This window comes from Tamandua tetradactyla, chromosome 23 (genome assembly GCF_023851605.1).
Source record: "Tamandua tetradactyla isolate mTamTet1 chromosome 23, mTamTet1.pri, whole genome shotgun sequence".
Taxonomy (NCBI): domain Eukaryota; kingdom Metazoa; phylum Chordata; class Mammalia; order Pilosa; family Myrmecophagidae; genus Tamandua; species Tamandua tetradactyla.
In genome coordinates this window covers 10,214,923-10,225,910 of record NC_135349.1, presented here as the reverse complement: position 1 = coordinate 10,225,910, position 10,988 = coordinate 10,214,923, and the positions used below count along the sequence as shown (strand labels likewise).

The window sequence follows — 10,988 nt, the reverse complement described above, 5'->3', positions numbered from 1 at the left end:
TAATTAAAAAATTTTTTTAAATGTCAAGGGATAGGCTTGTATCCCATATACAACCAGCTCTTATCCTAGTGAGTCTGTGACTTGACACCAGTCCATTCCTACGCAAGCAGGAGCTCCTCCCAGGGTCCAGAAACCCCGCTGGACTTCTCTACACCAAGTCAGAACTTCGATGGGACAGGGCTCCTGGGACCTGGATCAGGGTCAACTCTCCTGACGTCGGTCAGCTTCTCACCTGCCCCAGGCCACCAGAGAAGGCGGGCAGCACATGGCTGACTGATCAGGGAGCAGTAGGAAGGACACCAGTTTGCACCAAGTGCCATGAGAACCCTGAGAAACAAGGGACTCATTCTGTGTGGGGGTCAGAGAAAGAGGCTGGGCAGAGAGTCTGGGAAGACTTTGCCTAGAAGGTGATGGCTGGGTTTTGAGGTAGCTGTAGAAGTTTTCTCTTTGCAGAGGAGGTGATTTCAGGCAGGGGAATGGCACAGGCAAAGACTCAGAGGTGTGAGGGAATACTGGGTTCTCCAAGAAGGAAGCAACGAGGAGAGTCTGACGGAGACAACCTTGGACTTTCAGCCCCGGGTGGTTGGCCAGCGGCTCTCAACCCCTTCCTGCCCCAACATGCTGGAGGTTTCCTGCCCATCCTGCTGCCTAATGGAGGTTCCTTCGAACACTAGATTTTATGAGTTGGGGTAGCTACCCCAATTGCCCCGGGACCTGAGGCATGCCCCCTACAGGGGACAACCCCTTCTCATCCAGGAACCGAGGCCTTGGGTGTTGAGAATCTGTGGGGGGTTCAGCAGAGAAGACACCTGGCACAGTTTGGGTTTAGGAGGACGCACTGGCCAGATGTGGGGGGCAGGCTGGTGCTCGAAGCTGGGGCCCGGCGAGGGGCTGCTCCCGTACAGGTGAGAGGCACTTAGTGCTTGCCTGGCCACCTGCCTAGAGGAAGGCCTGCCCTGTCCTGGGCAGCGGCTATAGCTGGAGAAGGGTGCAGGGATGGGACCTGGATGTGGTGAGGAGGGAGGGTGGTATCTGGGACCCCCCGTCTCCTGGGCTGGGCTGGGGGGCACAGCAGGGCCCTGCAAGGAGGGAAGCCAAGCTTGCAATGAGTGATCTTTTGGTCTCTGGCTCTGTCCTGGCTGGTCGAGTGACCTGGGACAGGCCCCCTGCCCTCTCTCCAGGCCTCTTCTGGAAAACACACAGCGTGGATGTGAAGTAGCCCTGGTTGTCGGGTTAGGGACTGTTTGGGTGTGGCAGGATTGTCACTGGGGCAGCCTTGACCCCAGGGCCCGCCTCCTCCCCCCGTGGCCCCTCCCCGGCCTGGACTGGGCGTGGGGGTGGGGTGCCCAGCCTTGTTTGGTGACAACACCTGATTGTTCTCTCTGGACCCCTCTCTGGTGATGCCAAATCCACGGGGACACAGACTCTGCCCCAAAACTTATCTGACCAGTTGTTTGGGAGGAGGGGACACCAGGAGGGGCCTCAGGAGGTGCCAGAAGCATCCTCTCCCAGTCCAGCACAGACAGGGCAACCTCTGGGGCTGTGGACACTGCGGGATGGACCCTCAGGTGGGCTGGGTGTGGCCGCTCGGCTGGCCATGGGGCTCAGTGGGGGACAGCTTCGGCTTCTGATGTCACTGCTGCTGCTGCTTGTGCGTCTCCAGCCCGGGATGGCCTCGGTGAGTAGGGTGGGGGCTCGGCAGGGAAGCCCACCTGTGTCTCAGGCTTCAGGAGGACACACCCATCTCTCCCACCTGCCTCCCAAGCCCCTCACCTGTCTGGGTCCTAGGTGACAGCCCACCAAAGAGGTCACGAGACAGACACATCCTTCCCCCTCCCTTTGGGGTTCTCATTCTCACTCACCTGAGCCCCCACTCTGACCTGCACTAAATGTGCTCCCCTTCCCCCTTCCCCCTTTCCCTAAAGCAGGAGTTTAAATTAGCCCGAAAAGGACAAGCAATGAGGGTGGGGCTACAGCCATTACTTCCCGTCCATCTCTTAAGTTAGAGGGGCCTTAGAACTTCGGCTCCTGCTCATCCCATCTCTGCTGTCCCACTCCTTACCTTCATTAAGCAAAGATTAAGTACCTACTGTATGCAGGGTGCACTGGGCCTCAGAGATGAGATGGGGAGCTCTTACATCGAGCAATCAAGCCTGCTTGCCCCCACAGGGCCGCCGGGCATTTGTTGGGAACCCAGTTGACTTAAAAGGAAATGAACTGGAAAGCAGCTCTCATAGCCCTGGAGCGGTTAATGTCCGCTGCTAAGACTTCCATCACTGACGCCAGAGGAAAGGTTCTTGCCCTTTCTGTCTGTCTGATCGTGGCAGCCAAGATTGAATGGGGAAAACCGGAAAGTCTAAAAACATGGGGAAGGGGGAATAATCTTTGCAACCTAGAAATAAACTTTAAACAGCAAATAGCCTTTTTATTCCCCCAAAGGAGTCTTTTTGAAATTTGAATTTGCATAAAGTGTTGGCAGACCCTAAAAAAAAAAAAAAAAAAAGGGAAATGAATTGGGTGAGACTGAACCGAACGAAAAGAGGGAGAGTGTTTGGGAGGCTGGCATAAAAGCGTACCCCACCTTTTTGTTTCTCCCTGGTATTTGGGCCCAGGGCAGGGAGGGGCACCACGACCCTGCTCCTGTCCACAGGGCCGCAAAGTGGGGCTACGGTGGCAAGGCTGGACACGCCTGTCTGCCAGCCCTGAGTCCTCCCTGGCCGTGGGTCCAGCCCCCTGCTGGATGGCCCGTTTCGGGTTCCGAGGTGTCACTGGGGACCTGTCTGCCACTTCACTATCTCTCCCTGCTCAAGCCATTCCTCTTGCCAAACCAACCCACCTAGACCACGCAGGTGGAGCTGGAAAGACTTAAGAGATGGGTAAACTGAGGCCCAGAGAGGGTCAGAGCCGAAGGTCCGTGGGCATGCCAGGAGCACGGTCTGACCCGGGGTTCAGGCTCTCCTTGATCTGAGTTTCATCCCAGCAAAGGCAAAGCTCCCTCCTCAGGAGAGCTGTGCCTGCAGCTGAGCCCTGCCCCTCACTGGGAGACCCCAACGACACAGGTGGGGCAGGGCAGGGAATGAAGGCGGGCCCCTCCTCTGAACTCCCCCAGTGCCCACTTCCAGCAGGCTCACAAGGGAGGCGGCGGGGAGCTGGACTCAGGCTCCCCACCCGTGCCCCGCAGGGCACTAAGCTGCTGGGGAGACTTTCTTCCTAATGCTTGACCACATCTCAACTCGTCCCTCAGATTGGCCTGGCAGAGTCTCCCCCAGAGACTGCACTCCCGGGACACGGGGGGGGGCCCACCCCCGAGACTGCACTCCCGGGACATGGGGGGGGCCACCCCAGAGACTGCACTCCAGGGACATGGGGGGGCGGGGGGTCACAGCGCCATGGGGGCCTGGCTTGCCCTGTTCAGCCCCTTCCCAGCCCAGGGTGCGTCAGCTATGTGCCTGGGCTCTGAAGTGCCGCCCCGGGCAGGAAGCTCACCCAGGGAACTGAGCAGGGGATCCCCAAGTTTCCAGAACCTCTGGGCTCTTAGCGGAGCAGCAGGCAGGACAGGATGGGGTGGCCTGGGCTTTAACCTCAGCCTCAGCCCCAGGCCTGCCGCCTGCCCGTCTGGTCCACGCCTTCCAGGTGGGCACCACTCGCCCCCTGGTGGCAAGACCTGGACTTGCAAGAGACCCTCCAGGAGGGAGGGCCCCTGCCCCCAGCCCCCGCCCCCAGCAGGAGGTGAATTGCTTTCATTCCGGGACTGAGCTTTGCCTCAAGAGAGAGAGAACTCTTGTGTTGGAGGCTGGTGGAGAAGGGGTGTCAATAAGGCTGCCTAGAGGAAAGGGGGAACCTGGCCTCAAAAATGTGGGTGGGGACAGGCAGTGGTGGCTCAGTGGCTCAGACTTCTCACCTGCCATGCCGAAGACCCGGGTTCGATTCTCGGTGCCTGTCCATGTAAAAATAATAAAATAAAATAAAGTGTGGGTGGGATTTGGGGAGGTGGGAAAGGGGCCGGGAGGGTGGCGGGGAAGCTGGGGTTTGTGGGGCAGGAGGGGTGTGGATGGCTGTCAGTGGGGCCAGGAGGCCCAGATACCCTGCTGAGAAACTGCGAAGGCCAGAGGGAGCCAATGGTGGGTTTCGATCAGGGGCAGACAGGCAGATGATATTTTAGAGGGACCCCTGGGGGAGTGGGGAGTGGAGGGGGAGAGTGTGGGGACCAGGTGATGTGAAGGGGCCAGGAGGGCAGGGCTGGATTTGTGGGGTTCAGAGGAGCAGCCACAGCCTGCTTCCCTTTGGCTGGTAGGCTCTGGCCAGCGGAGCCTCGGTTTTCTGTTATGCAATGGGATGGAACCCCCCATGCAGGGAACCCCCGTCAGGTCCCAGGTTCACAATCCCGCCCCCTTCACCTGTACCCCAAGTTTCAACAGCTGTTGGAGCTTGTCTCTTTCGGGCCCAGAGGAGTCTACATGCGCGAGAAGATGTGACACCCACCAAATGGTCAGCCGTCCAGCTGTGGGAGGCTCCTGAGAGGCTCCAGGGGGCCCCCATGTCCTCTCAGCCTCCTCCCTGGGCCAGGCTGCAGAGCCTGGGGTGGGGGCACACCCCGCAGCTTCCAAAGCCCAGGGGGAGGTTACTTCTGAAAGAGGGGAGAGAGAGGGGGCTGTGGGGAATAAACATCTCCAAGACCTCCCTGCCGGGTCTGTAACATGCTACACCTGAGCCACCTTCCCGCAACCCTGCTCCTTACAGGAGGCTCTCAGGGGGGCTACAGGTCCAGGGTGTATAAGCCCCCGGGACAGGGCCAGCCCCTCCTCAGGTCTCAACAGCCCCATCTGTGCGCTGTGACAACTGTGCCCCCACGAGAGGTGCCGACCTGTCCTGCCCATTTTTTGTCCCCTCTCCCCCAGCCCAGCGGCCTCCTTGCGGCCCCCCTCCAGCTTGCCTCTCCTTCCCAGCTGCCGGCCTCCCCTTCCTTGAACTCCCAGCTGGAGGTCACAAGGTGTACAGCTCTGACCATCACGCCACACCTGTCCATGCGGCTGGCGGGGCCCAGCTGGGCGCGGCAGCCGGGGGAGTGTGTGAAGCCGCGGCTCCTCCGAGAAGCACGGACTTTGCCCAGAGCAGACTCCAGACTCCCACCTTTGTCCCGGACCCTAGCATTTTTCATCGCCAACCCCCCGTGTCTGTGCTGGGTCCCCAGGGGTAACTGAGGCAAGGCTCTAAACTCAAGTTGTTCCCAGTTTCGGCAGGGGTGGCAGGTGCAGAATGCTACCACATCGTCCAAGGGATGGCGGGGACGCAGGGGACCCAGGGCCTTGGAGGTGGCTTCCTGCAGAGGGGTGACCTAGAAGGAGAAGTGGGACCATGCCAGGTGGACACAGAGAGGGTGTCCAGTGGCAAGGACACGTGCACAGGCTGGACACAGGCTGGGGCACCTAGGACAGGGAAGTGGCGGGGGTGGAGTGCAGGCTGGGCAGCCAGGCCGCACGGAGGTGCCTCGCCCTCTGGGGCAGGGAAGGAGGGTGCTTGCTGGGTCCCCAGGTGCTGCAAATGCCCCTAATTCGTTTATTGGCCGGAACAGACACATCCAGCTCCTGCTGGAGGAGGAAATGCTCACACGTGACTCTGGGGGGGGGGGCCAGGCTGGGGGAGGGGGACAAACAGAGGCTCACAAAAGCATTTTTGGAGATTCCGTGAGCCCCAACCCTGGGGCTGGGTGACCCTAGACAGGTTACTTACTCTCTCTGGGCTTCAGTTTCCCCTTAAGAAAAAGCCAAGATTGAGCTGGGTGACCTCTAAGGCCCTGCACCCCACAAACCTTTACTGATGTCCTGATGAGTTGGCCCCAGCAGGAAACAGATGGCACGCTGTCTAGCAGGGAAATAAATCAAGAGTGTTTACTAAGGCTTGGGGAGGCTTAGGGGAGGCGGCCCAGGGACTGGAGTGCCACCAGCGCCCCTGGCCTGAAGGGCCCATGGGAGGCGACACTCTCCAGAACCAGAGAGCAGAGCCATGGGTGAGGGGCCCTCAGCAGGAGCAGGGACTGCGGGGAGTGGGATACAGCCACCGGATCCCTGAGCCAGCAGGGATGGATCAGGGAATCCCCAGTCTCTGTCCTCCTGCCCTCAGATCCCATCCTGACGCCCCCACTGCCCAAACCTGACCAGAAATGCCAGGACAAGGGGGTCTCGGCGATGGGTCCCTGGCGGTCAGCCTCCTGGGCCCAGGGCAGGGCAGAGAAAGACCAAGCGTTGCTTGGAGGGGCTTGCAGGGGGCGGGTTTCAGCAGGGGCTGGCCCCAGAGCCTGGGGGGACAGGCTAACTAAAGAAGGTGGGTCTGTGAATGGCCCTTTCACAGCTTTCTGGTCTCTTCCTTGAGAACACCTCCTCCCTGAAGCCCTCCTGATTGAACTTACCCACTTGCTCCCGGGTTGGGAGGTGACAAGTGTGGGGTCCCTCCTTGCTCCTCAATCCCTGTTTGGAATGAACGCCCCGTGGGTAAGCTCACAATTCCCTCTCTACCTCTTCTTCCCACCTGGCACTGGCACTTGCTTGGGTTCTGCCTCGTCTATGGGTGAAGGTGGCCGCCTTCTCAGGCCTCCTGTCCATCCTCCCGGGCTGGCCTCGTCCTGGGCAACTTAGCTGGGCCCTGGACCCCTTCTCAACAGCTTCGCCTCCCCAGGCACTCGTTCCCCCTGCCTCCTCAGCCAGCCTTGTGTGGGCTGCCCCTGACCAGGCAACCCAGAGGCACCGCCCCCACACTGGACCTAGAGAGGCTCCCTGCCCTGCTGCTCCTCCCAGCTCCCTGCAGCTCTGGCAGCCAGGGTGGCTGCTGCAACAGGACCAGATCACATGCTCTCCCGGACCACCGGACCCCACTGGGGCCATGCCCCACTTGCCTCAGACCTGTGGCAATCATATCCTGGCAGACGGATGCAGGCTATGTCCTAAGGACCTGCCAGGGTGGGCAGGTTCTACCTTGATCCATTTCCTGGGGCTGTTGTAATGCATTACCATAAACTGGGTGGCTTAATAAAACAAAGATTGCATCATCCACACTTCTGGAGGCTGGAAGTCCCTCCTGGGCTTGCGGCAACCCCTGCCCAGTCTTCACCTGGCTGTCTTGTCTCTGTGTTTTTCAGTGTCCTCTCCTCTTCTTGTACGGACATCAGTCATTAAATTTAGGGCCCACCAGAGATCCAGGAGATCTCAGATCTCTAACTAATTACAACTGCAGAGACCTTGTTTCCTAAGGTGACGTCTTGAGGTTTCAGGCGGATGTGAATTTGGGGGAACACTAACCAAGCCACTACACTCCCCCACTCTAGTTTCTGAAGGAAAACCTCAGTCATCGCTGGGTTCCCTTCTCTGGGCCATTCTGTGTCCTGGAAGTCCAGGACCGGATGGAAGGAAAGGCTCACGCCAAGGCCCTCCAGCCCCATAAAGCCTTTGACCATTTTTCTGATGGCGGCAGCGGGGAGCCTCCGCTCTCGTGGGATCTCCATGCAACAGCCAGAGCCCTGGGGGCCGCAGGGGTCGGTGCCCTGGTCCAACCCTGCCTCAGCCCTGGCAGGCACCTGCCTGACCATCGCTGGGCCTCAGTCTCCTCATCCATGAAAAGGGTGGATTAGATGAGCAAAGCAGGAAGCTCCTGTCCAGCTCGGGCCCTCCGGTCACCGCGCCCCTCCCCACTCATTCCTTCCTTCCTTCCTTCCTTCATTCATTCCCGCGGCAGCAGAACAGTCACCGACTTAGCCAGCCAAGCTCAGTACCAGAAGCAGATGTGGTTCTGGCCTGCAAGGGGGGCAGCGGGGGCTGGCCAAGGCAGGCATCACAGGGAGAAGCACACCCCGCTGGAGGACCCGGGGCTGTCCAGAGGCAGAGGGGCAGGAGGCCAAGGGGCGAGTGGGCATTCCTGGGGCAGACACAGAGCCTGGAGCCTTCGGGGGTGTCCACAGGGCAGCAGGAGCTTGTGGGGTGACCCTGGCTCTTTCCCACTGACCCAGGCCCACTCAGCACTCCAGCTCTCTGGAGGGACAGACCTGGAGGAAACAGACTTAGGAACAATGAGGCTGAGCCAAGGGCCGGCCCGAAAGCCTGGGAAAGGCACAAGAGCATGGAGGCAGGGCCCGTGCATCTCTCCTTGCCTCGCTCTGTCCCTCTCTCTCTGTTTCTCTGTCTGTCTGTCTCTCTCTGGGACCCCTGTCTTACTTTCCCTGCCGGTTTCTCATGGTCTCCTGTCTCTATCTTTAACTCGACAGGGTGTGGGAACTCATTGGGCATCCTCGGAGAAGCTGTGTGAGCTGAGGTGGGCTCGACCAATTCCCAACAAACCCAAGATACATCAGAGAGGCTGGCGTCCGTCCGGGTTTGCGTCCAGAAGGATAAAGGGGCAAAAAGTGAGCAGAAAGAATGGGGGATGAGAACGCGGGTGGAGACAGGGGCCCTCACAGCCCCGCCCCCATACCCCTCCCCCCGCCGCTGACCCTGCCCCCAGGGCCACCGCTTCCAACCCCAGCCCCTCCTCCAGCCTGTTGCAAACACCCAGGTGCCCATGTGGGCTGTTGTGAGAAATCAGGTGACTGCCCTCCCCCGCTCCTCACAGGCGTGTATTTGCACCCCCAGTTTGGCGTGAGAGCTGGGGCTCTCCCGGGAACCTTGGCTTCTATAGGGGTTCCTACAGTCAGTGGGGAGCAGGGTTGCGTGCCTGCATGTATATATATGTGTGTGTGTGTGTGTGTGTGTGCATGTGTGTGCCTGTGCATGTGCGTGTGTGCGTGTGTGTATTGGGGGGTAGGTGCCCCCAGGTCACCTTCCCCCACTCCCACCCCCAGCTTCCTTAGCAGGAAGGCGAGGCAGGACGTTTCCACTTTCTTTCTGGACGGTTCAGAGGTTAATGAGGGCAAAGCACGTAACGCGACTCAGGGGGACGAGTTTCTGGGAAGAGAGGAGGCTGGTCTGGGCCCAGGGCCAAGGGCGGGGTGGGCGGGGTGGGCCAGGGCACCTCTGGTCACGGCCGGAGCTGTCCGCCCGTGGCACCGGGGACTGGGGGGTCTTGGCGGGTGGCGGGTGGCAGCAGCGTTGCCTGGAGCCCTGCCCTGCCTCGACGGGGCAGGAGGGCCCTTGTCCTGTGCAGGCAGCTGCAGCCTGGACTACCGCAGAGGCGGCTCCAGGGCTGGGGAGGGGCTGGGGCGACAGTGGCCTTTGCTGTCCCCAGCCTGCCTGCCTCGAGTCTGGGGCGAAGGGAAGAGCACGTCCTGGGCCCCTCCTGGACCCTGGAGCCTCACCACAACGGTTCCCACGAGGGGCCCCCGGGTCTGCACTAAGTCCCCAAGTGGTGAGAAGCCATCCCCAAGCAAACACAAGAGAGACTGGGCCTCAGGCCCACATCTCCAGACTCAGCCCCCACAAAGTGGGACATTTGTCTCTAAGCCGGTCCCTCCTGTCCCACATCTCCGTGGGTCCGGCTCTCTGTGCCCCTCCCCGGGCTGCATGCCGGGCGCCAAGGCAGCCCACCACCATCCTGTCCTGGGGCAGGCGCAGCCCAGAGGGGGACAGAGCTCAGGTAGACAGCCCCAAAGTGCCGGGAGAGGAACTCTTGCCCCACTAGAAGAAAGTTCCGTGTCATCTTAGGGCGAAAGGCTCTCTCCTTGTTGACTTCAGCTGAGGGAGGTGGGCAGGAGGGGGCAGGAGGGGGCAGGAGGGCTGCCCTGGCCTGCAGAACAAAGGTGAAAGGATCGGGCATTTCTGCGGGGTACAGACCCGGTGGGTCCACTGGAGAGAGGATGAGGACCGTGTGAGACGCCCTGGGGTGGGTGAAAAGGACCTACTCAGGGCACAGTGTCCTTGTGCCCCTTTAGGACCCGGCAGTTGTGCCCCGAAGCTTTTCCCCGAGAGAGGTGAGTGCTCGTGTCCGCCAGGCGACAGCTGCAAGGACGTCCGCAGTAGCCTTCTCTGTTACAGCCCCAAACTGGAAGCAAGGCACGGGGTCCATCCACAGGTGAACGGATAAGCGAATCGGGGCACGTCCTTCCACACAGCAGCAAAGAACAGACTCTGGAGGTCCACACCAGCCCGGACAACCCTCATGGGCATTGCACTGACTAAGAAGCCAGCACAACAGAGGACCCACTGTGAGTCACAGAGAGATTGGACAGGGGCAGGGCCCGGCGGTGCTGATAGAGTCAGAATAGAGGCAATCCTTGGGCCTGGGAGAGCCCAGGGCGGGAGGAAGCCAGCTGGGGACTGCACAGCTTCTAGGTCTTGATCTGGGTGGTGTACACGTGTGCAAAAATTCATGCAGCTGTGCACTTAAGATTCATGCAATTCACAGTATGAAAAATATACCATTTATTCAACACGCATCTATGGGGCACCCACTGGATGCCACTGCCCTCGGGTCTCCCCTCCACTGCCCACTCTGCCTGCTCAGGTGCCCCTCGCCCAGCACAGGCCAGGGTGCTGTGGGGGCCCCCGCAGGCGAGGATGGCGCCTGCCATGCAGGAGGCCCCAGCAGAGCAGAGGCAGAGACACCAGCAGGGATGGGGTTCCTGCTGGAGGCTGTGAGGGCAGGGGGACCCCTTTGAGCTCAGCGTGAGGTTAGGGGGCATCCAGAGGCCAGGGTTCTGGTTCTCCATGGTGCATGGGTTGCTGGGGAACCAGAGGAGGGTGGCAGCAGAGGGCAGGTCTGCCCCCGGGGCTGTTGGAGCTCCAATGTGCAGGGTGCCCTGGGGCTCGGTGGGCAGGAGTCAGGAGGAGACCCGGGAACTGCTGCCTCCACCTCCCGCGCCCTCCTCCGCGCTCCACCCCAGGGCTCCTGGCTCCTGTCAGCTGAGCCGGGCCCTGGCCCAGGGCTAGTGGGGAGGCCACGGCGGCGCCAGAGGGCAGGACAGGTTTACGTTCTGGCTGCGGCTGGCTGGCCTCGACCCAAGTCTCCTAGGGTGCCAGGAGAGGCCTGGCCAGGGCTCTGTGAGTTCCCACCCTCCATGGGGCCCATGA

General features: G+C 60.7%; 1 long non-coding RNA gene across 1 annotated transcript; it reads right to left on the bottom strand.

The window, feature by feature from the left end:
* Window positions 1–2,399: 2,399 nt before the first annotated feature.
* LOC143666480 (uncharacterized) lies at window positions 2,400–6,687 on the bottom strand. The gene is made up of 5 exons (XR_013167656.1): window positions 6,526–6,687; window positions 5,810–5,862; window positions 4,483–4,627; window positions 3,902–3,937; window positions 2,400–2,482 (listed from the first exon to the last, which is right to left on the bottom strand). It is a non-coding gene; the product is annotated as an uncharacterized LOC143666480 (long non-coding RNA).
* Between the last annotated feature and the right edge of the window lie 4,301 nt (window positions 6,688–10,988).